Consider the following 15,099-nt stretch of genomic DNA (forward strand, 5'->3'; position numbering starts at 1 on the left):
AAATAGCAAGCAACCTGCGGTGGGTGTTTGTTGCAATGGCTGGAAGGCCACACCTCTGGGTGAAACCCCGGCGTTTGCATAGCGACTGATACTGTGAGTTAAACTGGATTGCACAACGCTGACTCTAATCTTGACTGCAAAGATAGCATCAATTCTGAGTCAGAACCATATTTTCCCGTATCTCAGAGCCGGGATATTTTTGCACAGCAAATGGCAAAAATTTACATGTATGTAAATGGCTTTAATCCTGATCCCAGCGCTCTGCGTGAGTCGTGGGATCTGCCCATCTCGGCTCCCGCTGTCGGTGTCCGGCATCCCGACGAGCGGCTCGGCCGGGCCCCGCGCGCGGGATCTGCCCATCTCGGCACCGCCGGCCGCGAGGAAGAGCTGCCGTAAACACAGGGGAGGAGACTCCGCGGGGAGGATGAAGGTTACGACAACACGAGATCCCGAGATTCGCCGGTTGTGCGACACCATTTTATTAGGTCATAGGCCCGCACCAAAAATCTTCATTAGAAAACATTGCTGGGTGATAACGTTGCACCTACTTACACGATGCGTAAATCACCATCGTGTCAGAGCAAGGAAGTGACTAAGTAAATAAGTGCCCACATCTCAGGCCGTCTTTACGTGGCCAAGCGCAAGCAGTCGGGGACCTCGTCCATCCAGACCCCGAGTTGAGCAAACAGGGAGCTGCTGCTCTGCACTTCACCCCATCGGACCAGAGAAGTGTCACGTCGGGTCCCTAACCCTGCCCTGAGACTGTCGGCCTTTTGAAGGCCATCTGGATGTTATTCTCTAAATAAGTCCTTCTACAGAACATGGTGGAAAAGGAGGAAAACATGAATTGGTAAATGTACTCATTTGTCCAGGGATATTTTGCTAGAATGGTGACTATTTTCCATTGATAATAAGATACAGGTAACTTAGGGTGAAAATTAACTGCGGTTGTAGTAGTGTCCACAAGTCCCAGGAGCTCTGGGATTCAGAACAAAAGATAATCCCCATCCTGAACTGAGTCCTGCTGCAGTGGGAGGCCATCAATATTTCCATGCATTTTTTTTTGCTTCTCATTTGAAAGGTATTTGTCGTCAGTGATAGAATTCTATGATTTTCTTTTGTTTGGTCGCAGTGACTAAGGTATTCACGCTGTAATTAATATCTGCTTCTTTATGTTTGATAATGACATACTTGTGAGAAGGGTGAGATTAATGGCGCATGGAGCAATCCCTTGTTTGGCTTCTAGCTGGTGAAGTTGTGCGGAGGAAATGACAAACGCCGAGGCTGGTTGTCACTGTGTGTCTGGGCTTAAACACGGAATTAGGGCTCTTGCCTCCTGACATGACAAATGAGCTGGGCTGACTTAAACCAGCTGAACACCTAGAACTTGGCTTGGGTGGTTTTTTGCAGGTGTTTTTAGCACCTAACACCCCTTTTCATCAGCAGGGAGTATCATATGGATCCTGTTACCTAAATAGCTGATCGTCCCTGCGTTTCCAACATGCTCACCCTGGCGCAGGATAAGGGGGATGTTCTCTCTGCATGGGTTGTCCGGCTCCTCCTTGATGTTAAGTACCCTTGGATCCGACTGGAAGCACGTGCAAGGCCTGAGCCTGTTGAACAGGGAAAACTACAGTTACTTTAACGGTGCCAGTTAGCTGCCAGGATTTTGATGAGGCTCAGTGTGTTCATTAGAAATTGCTGGTTATTACAATTAATAATACACCAAAATTAATTACTGGAAAGAAAAATAATATCCACGCTGAGCCGTGCAGGTGAATGATGGCAGAGGTGCCTCCTGCAGCTCCTCTGTCTCTTGCTGCTTGCACTGTTTTCCCAGAGGAACTGGGATTTCAGGGAAATCTCCGTGACAGTTTAACCTATTTTCCTGATGCAATTCATTCCCCTCTGCAGGCTCTTCTCCAAGCAACAAAGCAAGAGAAAATAACTGCTCAACCAGGACTGAGGACCGACGGAGCGGCAGCCCCAGAGGGAAATCTGCCACGCCGGGTCCTGCAAGGCACCACATCCCTCAGGAGCTGCGTGCTGAAAATGCAGTCGGATGGGGATCCTCCGCACGCGGAGCAGGTGGATTTAGCCACCAAATTTGAAAATGTAAAATCAATTCCAAAACTGTATGATTTGGCCAGTAAGTATACCAGGACTGAAGAGTGTGCTCCAGCTCGGAGACACGGCATGGTTCGGCCTGTGTTTTTTTTTTTTTTTTTCGCTCTGTCTGATTTATTTAAATCCAGTCCACGGAGAGCATCCCTGCTAAATCCTTAGGAACCCAGGGCTGGATGCTCTTCCCATGTCCTGTTTTCCCCATGGCAGTGTTGCTGCCTGGCTTATTTGATATCGTATGTCCCCGTGGCTTGTCTGCTGTGGTATCTTCTTTTTCCATCAACAGCCAATGCCTAGGATTTCTGGAGATGGTGAAACCCCTGCAGAATGCACCAGCGACTTGAGCAATGCTGTGCATGGGAGGAAAAATTCCTCCCTCTTCCCTAGAGGCCACCAGCCCATGCCTTGAAGCAGGAGGTTTCATTACCCCTATTTTTTTTCCCTTGGCTTACACGACTGCCAGTGTTATTTGCAGTCATAAAATTTTCCGACCCCAGTTGGAAACCCAGTCAACGTTGTTTGTCTCGCTTGTGTTCCTGCGGCTGCAAATTCCTGTGCTCCGCAATGCGCTGGACACAGCTCTTTCCTCCTCGGAACCCACTTACGCTGCCCTTTAGTTTCACTGCGAACTCGCTCAGTCCCACAGGCTCCAGCCGAGGTGCTCAGCACCTTGCAGGATGGAGCTCCCTGCTCTGGGCTGGTCTCCGAGTTGGGATGACTCCACACAGCAGCTCGGTGAGGGCAGGGAGTCCCAGCTGGCTGCTCTGCTTCTCACCGTGGTCCTGTTTCCTCAGTGCCCTCCGTCAGCGGAGCAGCCCTTCTTGAGAGCCTCTGAATCATCTTTCCGTAACAGCGGCCAGGGAAATTTCCCTGTATCCCCACCCATCTTTGTTGCTTCTTAGATGAGGCTTGCACAGTTAAAAATCAGGAAGAGCACTCGAGAAATTTTGTGGCTGAGTTAATTTTATTTGCTCTTTTATTTCTGCTTGGGTTGGGGTTTTTTCCCTTCAGTAAACAAGGGTGAGAAGTTCCTTTTTTTTTTTTCTCTCCTTTTTTTACATGAAACAGATTTTCTCAAAATGAGAGAAATGCAGACTTGCAAAAGCCAGCAAGCCGTGAAACATGAAGATAATCTTGTAAGCGTTGTCAAGAAAATTTCTTATGCCTCTTGGATCACGTACATAAAAGCTTATTTGCCTGGGAATCTGAATACAGGGACATTTTGATCACTGAGAAGAAAACACAACTTTGGGTTAGTTGTTTTACTGCTTTTTAGCTTTTATTGGTAGTGAAAGGTTACAATCTCAAATATTTTGTGAAATAATTGTTCTGAATATCATTTATCAAAAGTGGAAACTAATTGAAACATTGAAGCTGAAGCAAAATACATCCATAAATTCAAAGTTCAGCTTCAGATGGGAAATCTTTCAGTTTTGTTGATGCGTGCAATGTTTTTATTTCAAAGGAGGAGCATTCCTGAAAGCACAAGTGCTTACAGAGATGCCCAGGTGTGAATACGAGGGAATATGAGTGAAAAACACAAGTTGCTTCCTGCTAACGTGGCACCTCTCCCGAGCCAGCGTTGATGCTCCTTGTCCGGCCGTGTCGGATAAAGCAGCTCGGAGCAGCTCTCGGGTGCAGAGGGCTCTGAGACGAAGACGTGGTCCTCAGCGAGGGCTGCTGAGGCTGCAGGACAGTGTTGGGCTGGGAAGAGAGGCTCTGTGCTTAATTCAAGGGGGATCCTTGGGGTGTGGGGGTGAAGAGCTTGTCCTGGGAACTCCTGCTGCAGCCTGCGGTTCTCAAAGCACCGGTGATTTGGGGCCCGCTTGGGCTGCAGCTGCTAACAGGAGGGAGGCAATTCCAGCCCCGTAGGGACTCCTGCTGCACACAGATTCAGTGGCTGGTTTATTTGATTTTTTTTTCCCTCTCTCCTTCTGGCATTAGTAGTAAGGGACTGACTGAGTGTCTTTGCTTTATTCCCAGGACTGATGAATACCCAGTTACTACACAACCATCTACTCTTCAAAACCACAAAGAATGACGTAACACCAACCAACAGAATCATGTGAAGAACAGAGAGTTCAGTGATTCTGGCCTGCTGTCATCCTGCAACAAGAGAAGGTACTGGCAGCATTTCTGTATTTCTGGCAGCTCTGTAATATCATGGGGCTGCAGCAGCTTTTCCTCTGATGGCTCTCACAAGGGCTGGCTGCACAGACCTAGGCTGGGGTGTTGGGCCTGATATCTGTGAGTGAAAAGTATTTCTGCCTCTCCTGCACATGAGGTTTTGCATCCCTTTTTGCTGCCTGCCTTCCTCTTAGCTCTAAAGAGGGCTCAGCTGCCCAGGCTGACCTCGCTGCCAAGCACGAGGCTCACCTGTGTTGGGAGCGCAGGTGGAGAGGGTTTGTTCCCCAAGGCCCCGGGGGCTGGGATGCAGGGAGAGCTTCTCCTTTGCTTGGAGCAGGGAGCAGACACGTTGTCAGCCCTCTGCTCTCCTGCAGCGGCAGGAGGATCCCTCCATGCGAGGCTCGTGCTGCTGTGCAGCTTTGTGAGGTGAGTCAGGAGCATCAGCCGCGCTGGGCTGGCACCGGGGAAGGTCTGAGGTCGGACTGACGCAATCCAGGAGAGTTAAACTGAGCCTGACCTCAGCTTCCAGGTCCTCTGAAGGAAGCATGTTTCCATGGTCAAGGACATGCCCGCCCTCCTAGGAGCAGAGTGTAACCAATGCTAAAGGGGAGTAAAGCAGGCAGAAATTCTGCCCGCTTGTCCCCAGGGCCACAAGCGAGCGCAAACAGAAATACCCTGACACGATGTTATTACTGTCATCAGGGCGCCCCGGACGCAGGGGGGCCCTGTTAGATTGTGCACAGAGATAACTCGGAACATGTAAATAGATCGTCCCAGGCTCCAGAGATCCCAGCTCAGATGTTGCAGGCTGCAAACTCGGGCGCTCGTAGCCCTCGTTTGCATGACGAGACGGGGAGCGGGAGGCCGCGCAGCTGCCGCCCCACGAACTGTCTCCAGATCAACAGATTCCTTCACCCCTCGAGGTGCTGCAGTCTTTAATCTCCAGCCCTATGGAGATGCTCTGCACAATTAACACCGATGCTTATTACTCCCTCTTGCTCCATCCTTACCCCAAAGTTCCCTAGATAAAAGGGAGGACTTGTAAAGCTCAGAACTCTCTGTGGCAGTTTCCTACTTCATGCATTTTTACTCCTCCTCCCGGCTCCTTTCCCTGTCGTTCTGAGACTCTCCCTGATTTTTGTTTGTAGTTTTTCCCAGGAAATTCAAATTCTCCTTTTCCATATTAGGATTGTCCATAATTTTATATCCTGCACGTTCGTCTCGCTGTCTCTGCAACTTTTTTCCTCTGTATGCCCAGGTAATTTTGGTTTTCCCCCACTGGGTGGCTGGCTGCTCATCTGCTCATTTGCAAAACTGCATGGAGGTCTTCCAAGAGGAGATATTTTCATTTGGTTTCTGGTAGTTCTGACTCAAAAGAGGGGCAGAAATTTAGCAGAACAAAGTTTTTAGTAGTGATTTTTATTATGTGTTTTTCCCCAGGCCCAATCTGAAAATAGTGTGACAGGACTCAGCAGTGGCTGTAGTGGCTCTGTCAGTCTCTGTGCTCTTGGGCAAGACTGTTACCCTGACTCTGTTTTCTCTGGTTATCAATGGCATAATCGATGGGTTTGTGTATCTGCCAGGGATGCTCTAAGGATTAATTAGGTGGTCCCTGTGGAGTATTTTCAATATGCGGTTTTTTATGACTGAGCTAACTCTTATGCTGTGGAGCCAAAGTGTGCTGGAGTAAATCCAGATGATCCCAAGAAGCTGGGAAATGTGCGGAATGAGCAGCTACTGCAGAGCTGCGGATCCATCCTTTTTAACCGCAGCCTCCTAGAAGGACTTTCATTACTTGTAGCAGGTCTGCAATGGAACCTGAGAAAAGGAAGCTGGTTTGTCCTTGGGTTTAAGCTAATTATGTACAGAAGATCGGAAAAGTTACAGAGGTCCTTGTCAAAAACATGCTGAAAACCACAGGTGGATAGAAATGGGTCAACGCCGGGGTGGAAGAAGTCAACAAAGACTTGCTCAAACTTTCATGTGAGTTCCTTTGTGACTGCAGCGCTGTGGGCTGTTCCAGGGATTGGTCAGCTCCCAAGAATAATTCTTGGAACTAGTGAATTTTAAGGAGCTCTGATTTTAATTCATATAGTTTAGTTTCTGTGGTTTACATCAAAAGACACCAAAATGCTGGGAAAACCTCTGGAGCAGCCACACCTCAGTTTGGAGAAGGACAGTTCATTCACACCTACTCCAGCGCTCTTCCTTTTAAGCTATATTAATTATTTTAATAAACAAAACAGTTTTCTTTCTAGAGCATTCTCGTCTTTAACCTCTAGTCAGTTGAGCAGTGTCCCCAGCTACTAGAAGTTGTCCATCCCTCGTGTTTTTTTATTATTTTTATTTTTTAATTTTATTTGTATTAGACTATAGGTTTTCATTTAGTCTGATATGGGCAAGGACAGGGCAGTTTACTGGAGCTCAGAGCTTCTGACGTCTTCCAGCTCACGGTGTGTGCCCGGATTGGGCAGATGGCCCTGAAAACAGGGAACTAGGTGACTGGTTAGCTGATTTGCCTGCACAAATTGCCATTTGCATGTGCAAATGCAGCTTCTTGGAAATACAACTGGTTAGGCATATATATATATATATATATTTTTCCTTGTAGAATATTCAATCATCTTTTTTTTCTGCTGCTTTCACTTGCTGCAAATCAGGGTTAGTCCAATTAAATGAGTGCAGTTGCCTCAATGAAAACTCATATGAACAAGAAAAAAATCAGGTTTATTGGCTGTGTGATGATTTTCACTAGAGGAAAAAAGTCAATATGGATGGTGCTGGGAGAGTTGACTTTACTGCATATTTGAGATATTTCCCATCCTAAGTATAGGAAATACTTGAGCAGAGTCAACAGCAGTGCAGTCAGCGTGCGCTTCTCTGTGGATGCCACCGCGCTGGCCGTGTGTTGTGCTGACAGAGTGAATTCCAGATGCAGCTTGGGGAAGTGGTGATTAATTTCCAGCCATTCCGAAGAGGAAATTATACTCGTTAAATCAATCGAGGTGAATTTCAGCTCTTGCATAAAAGACACCCTAATTGCGTTGGTGAATGGAGAATGAACTGCAGCACAATGCGCAGGAAGCTCACACACCCCCTCTACTATCATTAATGATTGCAAAAGAGCTGAAATGTTTACTCACTCCACCAATAACATGTTTGTGTTCCCTCTCTTTTTCTTTTTCTTTTTTTTTCCCCCTGACCTTATTTAATTGCCAAGAGAAGGGGCAAGTGTTTAACTAACTACAAGCCCCCACTGTGCTTCAGGTCACTTGTCACGGGGTGAGAGCTGCCCTAAATGAGCCCTTGGCCGGTGTTGCTGCTGTCAGTGCCCCGCAGCAGAGCAACGAGCTGCCTCAAGCAGCTGCAAAGTCTACAGCCGAGCTCCAAGGACGATCCCAGTTGTCTCCAACAGGATGATCCTGGTTTTCTCCAGCCAAAACCCTGCTCCCTTCTGCCTAACTTGGTGCTCCCATCGCTTGGGGTTTGTTTTAATCCATAGCCCGCCCTGCTCCGCGTGGTCATTAACCACGGCGAGGTCGATGCCGTGGGGCCGAGCTGGTGGGCCCTTTGGTGGCCACAGTCGCCCGTGTGACTCTTTCACCCCCCGAACGGCTCCTTTCTCAGGCACAGGGTGCCCGAGACGTCTGCTTTATTAGCTGAGCAGGGTGATTTATTGGCATCTAATTAATAGGAGCTAAATTCACTTCACAAGGAGCCTGTGGAGAAGGGAAACAGCTCAGGAATGAGGCAGCCGGGTGCGTTGTGGCTCTGTGACTCAGCGGGTGCAATTAGGCCGCGCGGGGCAGCGGCCGCTGTCCCTCCCAGTGCCAGGGCTCGCTGGGGACGGCAGGGCCAGCTCAGCTCCCTGGAGCACCATCCGGGTGAAGGTTTTTCCATTGGCCGCCCCTTCCCTCCTTTTTTCCCTCCCTCCCTTTTACGGAAGGGCCGGGGGAGCAGTGTCTGCTCCCACCGAGCGCCCTTAGGTTGTGTGTGGTCCCTGTCACTTTATGGGACTTGGGTAAACACCAGCGGCTTTGTTATGTGCTGAATAGGAAAGTTAGCCCAAAATTAGCACTAATGTGGGGTCATTTAACCCTTACAGGAGGTCTTTTGAGAAATCATAATAGGGCCATGCAGGAGCCAGGACAAAGCATTCCCAGAAACCACTATTATCACCCCGAGACAGGGTCAAAAATGTAAAATGCTCCAGGACCAACTGAGAGAAACTTTCCTCCTGCTGGGCTGATTATTCCTAGCACAGGTGCTGCTCCCAAATCCCCCTGCAATGGCCACAAGCTCCCCATATTATTCCTCGGGTTTCAGGCCAGGAGAATTAAAGGTAAATTGAGGCTGAGATGAGAGTCAGCATCTCCTGGTCCAGCACATTAATTGCCATGAGGGTGGCTGGGTCTCTGTCTGCAATTTTTGTCCAGCCCTAGAAACAAGAGCTGCTCTTTAATTGCCATTGAAAATAACTGTGTGTGGCTTGTCTGGGACGTGTAGCAGCCTGCGAGCGCGTGGAGGATGTCGACGCGCCGGTGGCCTCCCTTCCCCGGCAGCCGTGAGCCAGGGCCGGGCACAAACGTCTCCAACGTGCCAGGCTGGAGCCGTCATCCGTGCGGGAGGCTGCTCCAAGGTGCTCCCAGGGGATGCCCATCTTGTGATCAGGGAGTTGGGACTTGTTAGAGCTCCTGGTCAAGCAAGGGGTGAGGATAGGAGAGAGGAGCCTGCTGCTGGTATGGGCTGTAGGTGCTATTCGAGGCCGCAGGTGCTTGCGGGGCCTGGCAGAGGGAAGAGTGTGGCCCGGGTTGTCCTGGAAGGAGGACAGGAGTGGGAGGACAGTACTCCAGGCTCCTGGGGCTGGCAGAGCCCATTTATCTGTACGTTTGCAAACAGAAGAGCTAGAGTCTTTGGATGGGTGACTTTTTACAGTATTAAACAACCTTAAAATTTCCACTTCATTTATGCCTGCTGTAGCTGAAAAGGCAGGAGAGAGGAAACCTGAGTCACTCTCGCCCTGATGAAAACCTAGCTGTGCCTCTCCGAGCGCCAGTGAGTCCTGTCTTTCTAATTCCAGCCTTCCCAGGATGATTCCTCAGGTTGTTGGGAAATACCTTCGTGCCAGGCAGTCAGCGGGACCGGAAGCTCCAGACACCTTCTCATCTGGAGAGACGATCAGACAAAATGCCAAGCCCAGGGGGCAAAGCTTCAGTCCTGGTGCCAGTCCTGGTTATTACATATCTGGGTTCTACAGCCTGGTAGACTTTCATCATATAATTTATTTGCTTCTTAACATCCCTGCAGTTATTAAAAGCATCGTGCTCCCAACTGCCACCCAAGGTTTCTCTAATTAGTACATCTGCCTTTCAAGGCAAATTTGGATTGTTCGTTTTACAGCTTGACCTCGGGCAGTGAATGGCCAGAATTCGGCTTGGGTTCATGATAGCCGAGGGAGCCGCCTGGGGTCTTTGAGACGTGGGACATCGCGGAGAGGAAGAGGTGACATTGCAGGGACAGGCTCTGCAGAAACGTCAGCCAAGTGTCACGCTCGGGTCACGGGGGAGCCGTCCGAGTGCCCGCGCCGGCGTTCGCCTTGCAGGGCTCTGCAGAGGGCAGCTTTTCCTTGTGTGGAAGAAAATCCACAACCCAAAGCTGCAGAGAAGTGTCCCTTGTGGCTCTGAACTGTCCCCACGTGGCCGTTGTCTCCAGTCAGGGCTCAGCGTTGGCTCCAAACAGCCACCTGCATCACCCAAATGTCTTCCCATGCTGCAGGGTTTAGCACCTCGGTGCGAGGAGGGCATTTTAGGCTGCCTTGTGTTCGCCCATGCCCAGTCCCTCACCCTCCTTCCGAGGGCTATTTGAGGGAGAAGAGGGCTGATCCAGGGGAGTTGCAAGCCAAGGAGCAAGGAAGCCAAGGTAAGGGCCAAGCCAGCTCCTACAGCCAGAAGCTCCTGCGAGTGGGAGAACCCAAAAGGAGATGGGAATAGGCCAGGCAGGAGCTTCAGGTCTCAGTTGCCTTGCATATTTATTCAACACTGGGAAAGATGTCTTTATATCCCGGTAAGCAGGGGTTCTGTCGTCATCTGGCATCCTTCAGTCTGAACCAAATCCTCAGCTTTTCCTCTCCACTGACCTATGAAAATAGCTGCTCCCAGGACTGATCCAGATTGGATCCATCTAGTTCACCTGAAAAAGATTTCATTCTGTACTAAAACTCAGAGCAGCAGGTACTGATTTCATTGGCACTGATTAATCCTAAAACTGCAGGTAAAGGTCTTGCTGTCAAGGTTAAATTCTTTGGGTCCAAATGAAATTGGAGCTTCCCTTTTTGTTGTTTTCTTAATACTCATCTATATTTGGATTTTGGCGACAAGTCGCAGTTCCGGCTCTGGTAGAGACACGGCTTTTGCTGGCACAGTGGGATCCGTTTGATCTTGTTTCAAACTGGGGTAAAAATGCGTTGCTATAAGTCACATCTCCACTAGTGGTTTGCGTGGGTGACTAGACACCCAAGGTAGGCAAATTTTTCCAAGACTCGCATAAAATTACCCACAGTACGGTCCCGGCTGCGATCCCACGAGAGCCGGGGATGGCAGGGATCCAAGCGCTTAGTGCGGGACTGCCCCAACAGGCCTCCCATTGGAACCAGCACAAAGGCAGAGGGAGGCGAAGCCCCGGCACACGGATGGGCAGGGAAGAGCACTTTGGTCTCCTGCTTTCCATTTCAGAGCCTTAGGTGCCAGCGGTGGCAACGGAGCCTTCCTGAGTGTCCGTGCCCAGTGCACAAACCCAGCAGCTGAGGTCGGCAGGTAAATGGTATTTGCTGTTCTCAGCAAGCCTGCCCAGCCCTCCCCAGCCAGCATTTCGGTGCCATGTAGAGTTTGCAGGAAAATGTGGAAGTGTCCCCTAAAAAGCTTGACTGATTCTCAGATCTTGAGGTAAATCAAGGTGGGGTTTTTTTTTTTTTTTTTGTATGAAGGTAAAGTAGTAGTTTGTGTTGTAATAGGAATGTACTTCTTGCAGCAAGCATTTTGGGGAAGGAAAATCCCCAAGCCCTTAAGGGTCAGCAAGCCCTTCTTGGTGCATCGCTCCAAATGTTGCAAAACTACCTGATATTTTCCCCTCCACGGGGCAAGTGGCACTTTGTAATGAACTTCCTCTTAGTCCCTCACCAGCAACTGCCCTGAGAAAGGAGATCCACCCTTGCAGAAAGCAGACTCAGCTCCTGGATTTGCCATTGGGAGGCCACTGGATTTACACATTCATCCTAGACTCTGCACAATGAGAAAAGGATCTAGTAAGTTCTTCTGAGGTTTGTTTAGATTTGCTATTGGAGAAGGTAATGCACTTACAGGATCTAAATTTAGCTTTTATTTAAGATGGAAGGGTGTTTTTTTCATTTGAGAGAGATGCAGGATGAGCAAGTAGCATGAGTCAGAATTCAGTGGGTATTTATTTGATATCAAATATGATCGGCAGGTGCCAACTAAGAAGCAGAGAGAGGTCCCCCACTGCTGGAGGGTGGAGTAGATGGGTATCTGTTTTTCTTTCTGCATCTTCCAGACTCCCTGGGGAGGATGTTTGGCAGAGAGGAAGCTGGTGGAGTTGTAGGGTTCCTTCTGGCCTGTGGTAGCTCTGAGTAGGAGGGTAGGTAGGAGCCTGGGTGTCTTTTGGCCCTGGGTCCCTTTGCTGGCCGTAGCAGCTGCCCGTGGGCTGCAGTGAGCAGGTTTTCGTGGGTGAACCCCTCCATGGCCATGAACTGCAGCCCTGAGCTGTTGTTTTCATGGCAGGGCAGCTGAGCACGGCCTTGCTTTGCTTTGGCTGCAGCTTCCAACCACTGCAGCCCTGCTTTGGAAGGGGCTCTGCCTTCCCTTTGATGGCTGCTGTTAGCATGACAAAGCTGGAGCCCTTGGGGAGGGAGCAGGGCCAGCAACATCCCTGTTCCCCAGAGATTTTCAAAGGAAAATCCCTGCCTGTAAATAGCTGAGAACTAGACTCAAAGCACCGGGTGCTTCTCCCACACGAGGCTGTATGGAAGTTTGTGCTGTTCCCTGTGCAGCGCCAGCCTGTGGGACGGTGGCTCTGGGACTCACGTGGGGCCTTGGGCAGAGGTTTCCAGCTTGGGATGCGGTTCCCACCGCTGCGTGCGGAGCCCCTGCCCGGCCTCGCTGGCTCTCCCGTCCCTCCGCACTTCCCTCTTCATTTGAAGGCTTCAGGAGCGGAAGGCAGCTCCAAACCAGGCCTGGGATCTCAGCACTGTGCTCCCAAATCCAGGGACAACGTTATGCTCCCAAATCCAGGGACAGCGTGTTAGAGTCAAATCAAGATTGCAGAGCCAACTTCTTCCTCTTCTCTGTAAATAACCAGGTACAACAGCTCTCTTGTCAATGTGCGGTGAGAAAGTCAGAGCCTGCCAAAGCACCAGGAAAGGCAGAATGACTGGAACTCAAGTTCTGGGCCATCCAAAACATCCCCTGCACCAGTGTCCAGTGATTGATTAAGATGATTAACAGCAGGTATAAGAAAGAAGTGAGACATAAATAAAATTTGCACAGTGCTTTGGTTTCTGGCAAGCCTCAGCGCTGAAAGGTCAGGAGCTGTGGTCCTGGCAAACACACGACTGGCTTAAAAGACATAAACCCGGTCCCTGGCAGACACAGGATTGACTTCAAAATTGCTTTACTTTGGCAATGAGGGGGGGAGTTAGTTTTGTTTCTGTCTCTGGGTTCCTGAGCCTACAGGGATTGTATTTTGAGGCATTTTTATGACAGTCATGATAGGTAGAGATTTATATTTAGCGAAAGCTTTCACATGATCACACAATTACAGGAAATTAGGCTGTTAAAAGGCAAATAAATAAACTAATAATAACAGCAATTATCAGCAGATCTGTGCTGAAACCATGAAAGCTGGCAGCTCTGAGATGTTAGGAGCTGCAGATGTTACACATAGATATATATCTGTGGCCTGAGATTTTTCTGATCTGCTACAGCAACTAAATTGTCACATAATGATGTTTTTCAGGGCCTTCGGAGCAGATTCATGATAGTCCACGAGGTTTGCCTGATACTCTTTTTTTTTTTTTTTTTGATAATTAGGAAGTTACTGACTGGAATCTGACTTCTTGCTATGTTTGTGTTGAAGTCAGAGACATCTCTGCAGCTGCAGACGCCCAACAGACACCAGGATCCAAGCACTCTTCCTGCTTCCATATCAGTCTGAATGTAAGCCCTTTTTCTGTTGCTGAGATCTAACCCACTGGCTGATAAAGAGAATTTATTCTGAGCAATTTGGGCCGGCTCTGCTGGTGATATTTCCGTATTTCTGCTCATGAACAGCTGATAAATGATGAACAGAGTCAATTGGGGTGTGTGAGACTAAGCTCACCCCTGCTGCAGTGTCGCTGGCTCACATTGGGTCACTCACTGGGTGAGATGCAGCACTGACTGACTTGGGAGGACATCAGTCCTCACATCTGCCCAGCGCTGTCCCTTCCAAGGATTCTGCTCCCTTTAAAAGTGAGGAGAAGTGAAACTTCCTCCCCAGAGAGACGCTGGCTGGGACAGTGGGTTGTATTTGTTGATTCCAGTTGAGGGTGGCTGCCCCGAAGACTGTTAGTTGGGTCAGTTGTTTGTAACCCAAACCTGTTACTGTGCAAAAACTGGTAGAACTAGCTAAAGACAACAGGAATTTTCCTATAACCCCGTGGGCTACAACAGATAATAACAAACTGCCCTAGCTCTATTAAAAAGACATTTAAGTATTGGGTCATATTGTTTAGTGGTGCAAGGATACAACAGAGCCACCTCTTCCCACATCCCGATAGAGCTGCTCCCTGGAAAACAACTGCTGGGAAAGGGTCGATAAAGGATCTTCTTGCTGTGTCTCTTCAGAAGGCCAAATCTCCAATTCCTTTTCCTTTTCCTCATTGCCAGGGTTACAACAGTGCTGCAAGATGAACGTCGTAGCCTGGGTTGGGCGACTTGCAGCTCGGAGACGTCCCAGCTCAGTGCTCTGTGCCCTTCCTGAGGAAGATGCTCAAGGAGACACTGGGGTCTTCAGGTAAGAGGGTTCACTTTGGTTCTGAAAGATTCCTGTAACGTAATGACACAACCCATCTTTGTGCTGGAAAAGCACCTGAAGCAGCTGTGTCTCCCTTTGGAGAACAGCTCACTTGAACCTGCTCCAGGCACTTCCTCTTGCTCGGTATTAATTGTCGGAGTGTTTTAATAACCTTTGGTCAAGCACAGCAGCAGTTCCTGGCACAACGGGGCACCTGGAAAGGATGTTTGACAGCTGTCAGTGGGAAAAGCTGCGTATCCTAAAGGGCTGAGAGCTCCTGCTTTGAAGTTACCTACAGGTTATACGGAAAAGGAGCCAGACTGGGAACGGCGAGTGCGAAATGCCTTGTGCAAGGTGAAGAAAATCTAGGAGCCCATGGATGGCACCGCCACAGAGCCACCTGCACCACTCCAGGTACTGACTGGGCACCGGGGACCCGCGGGGTGATGCTGTCCTCAGTCATGGAGCTGCTCATCTCTCCCTAACGAAATGCAGCTAATCACAAGCTGTCCTGGATGTTTAAGGAGGATTTAACAGACCAAACACAAGTGCAGCGCTGTTGCCGAAGAGAGGGTGTAATTGTGCACAAAATTTGGCCCTCTCTTTTAAACTTTACAGTTTATCTTGCCTGCTGCCTGCTTTATTTTTAGAGCATCATAAAGGGCTTTTGTTCCAGGGTATATTTAACAGGGGAGTGGAAGGGAAGTAGGAGGGTTTTGTGCATGGGGAATGTATCTCTTGGTCTCCTTCTAACCCACCCCCTCACCAGATACTCTTGGAGGG

Source organism: Tinamus guttatus, unplaced genomic scaffold, assembly GCF_059628265.1.
Source record: "Tinamus guttatus ecotype Peru unplaced genomic scaffold, ASM5962826v1 Tinamus_guttatus_pri_ptg000397l, whole genome shotgun sequence".
Taxonomy (NCBI): Eukaryota; Metazoa; Chordata; class Aves; order Tinamiformes; family Tinamidae; genus Tinamus; species Tinamus guttatus.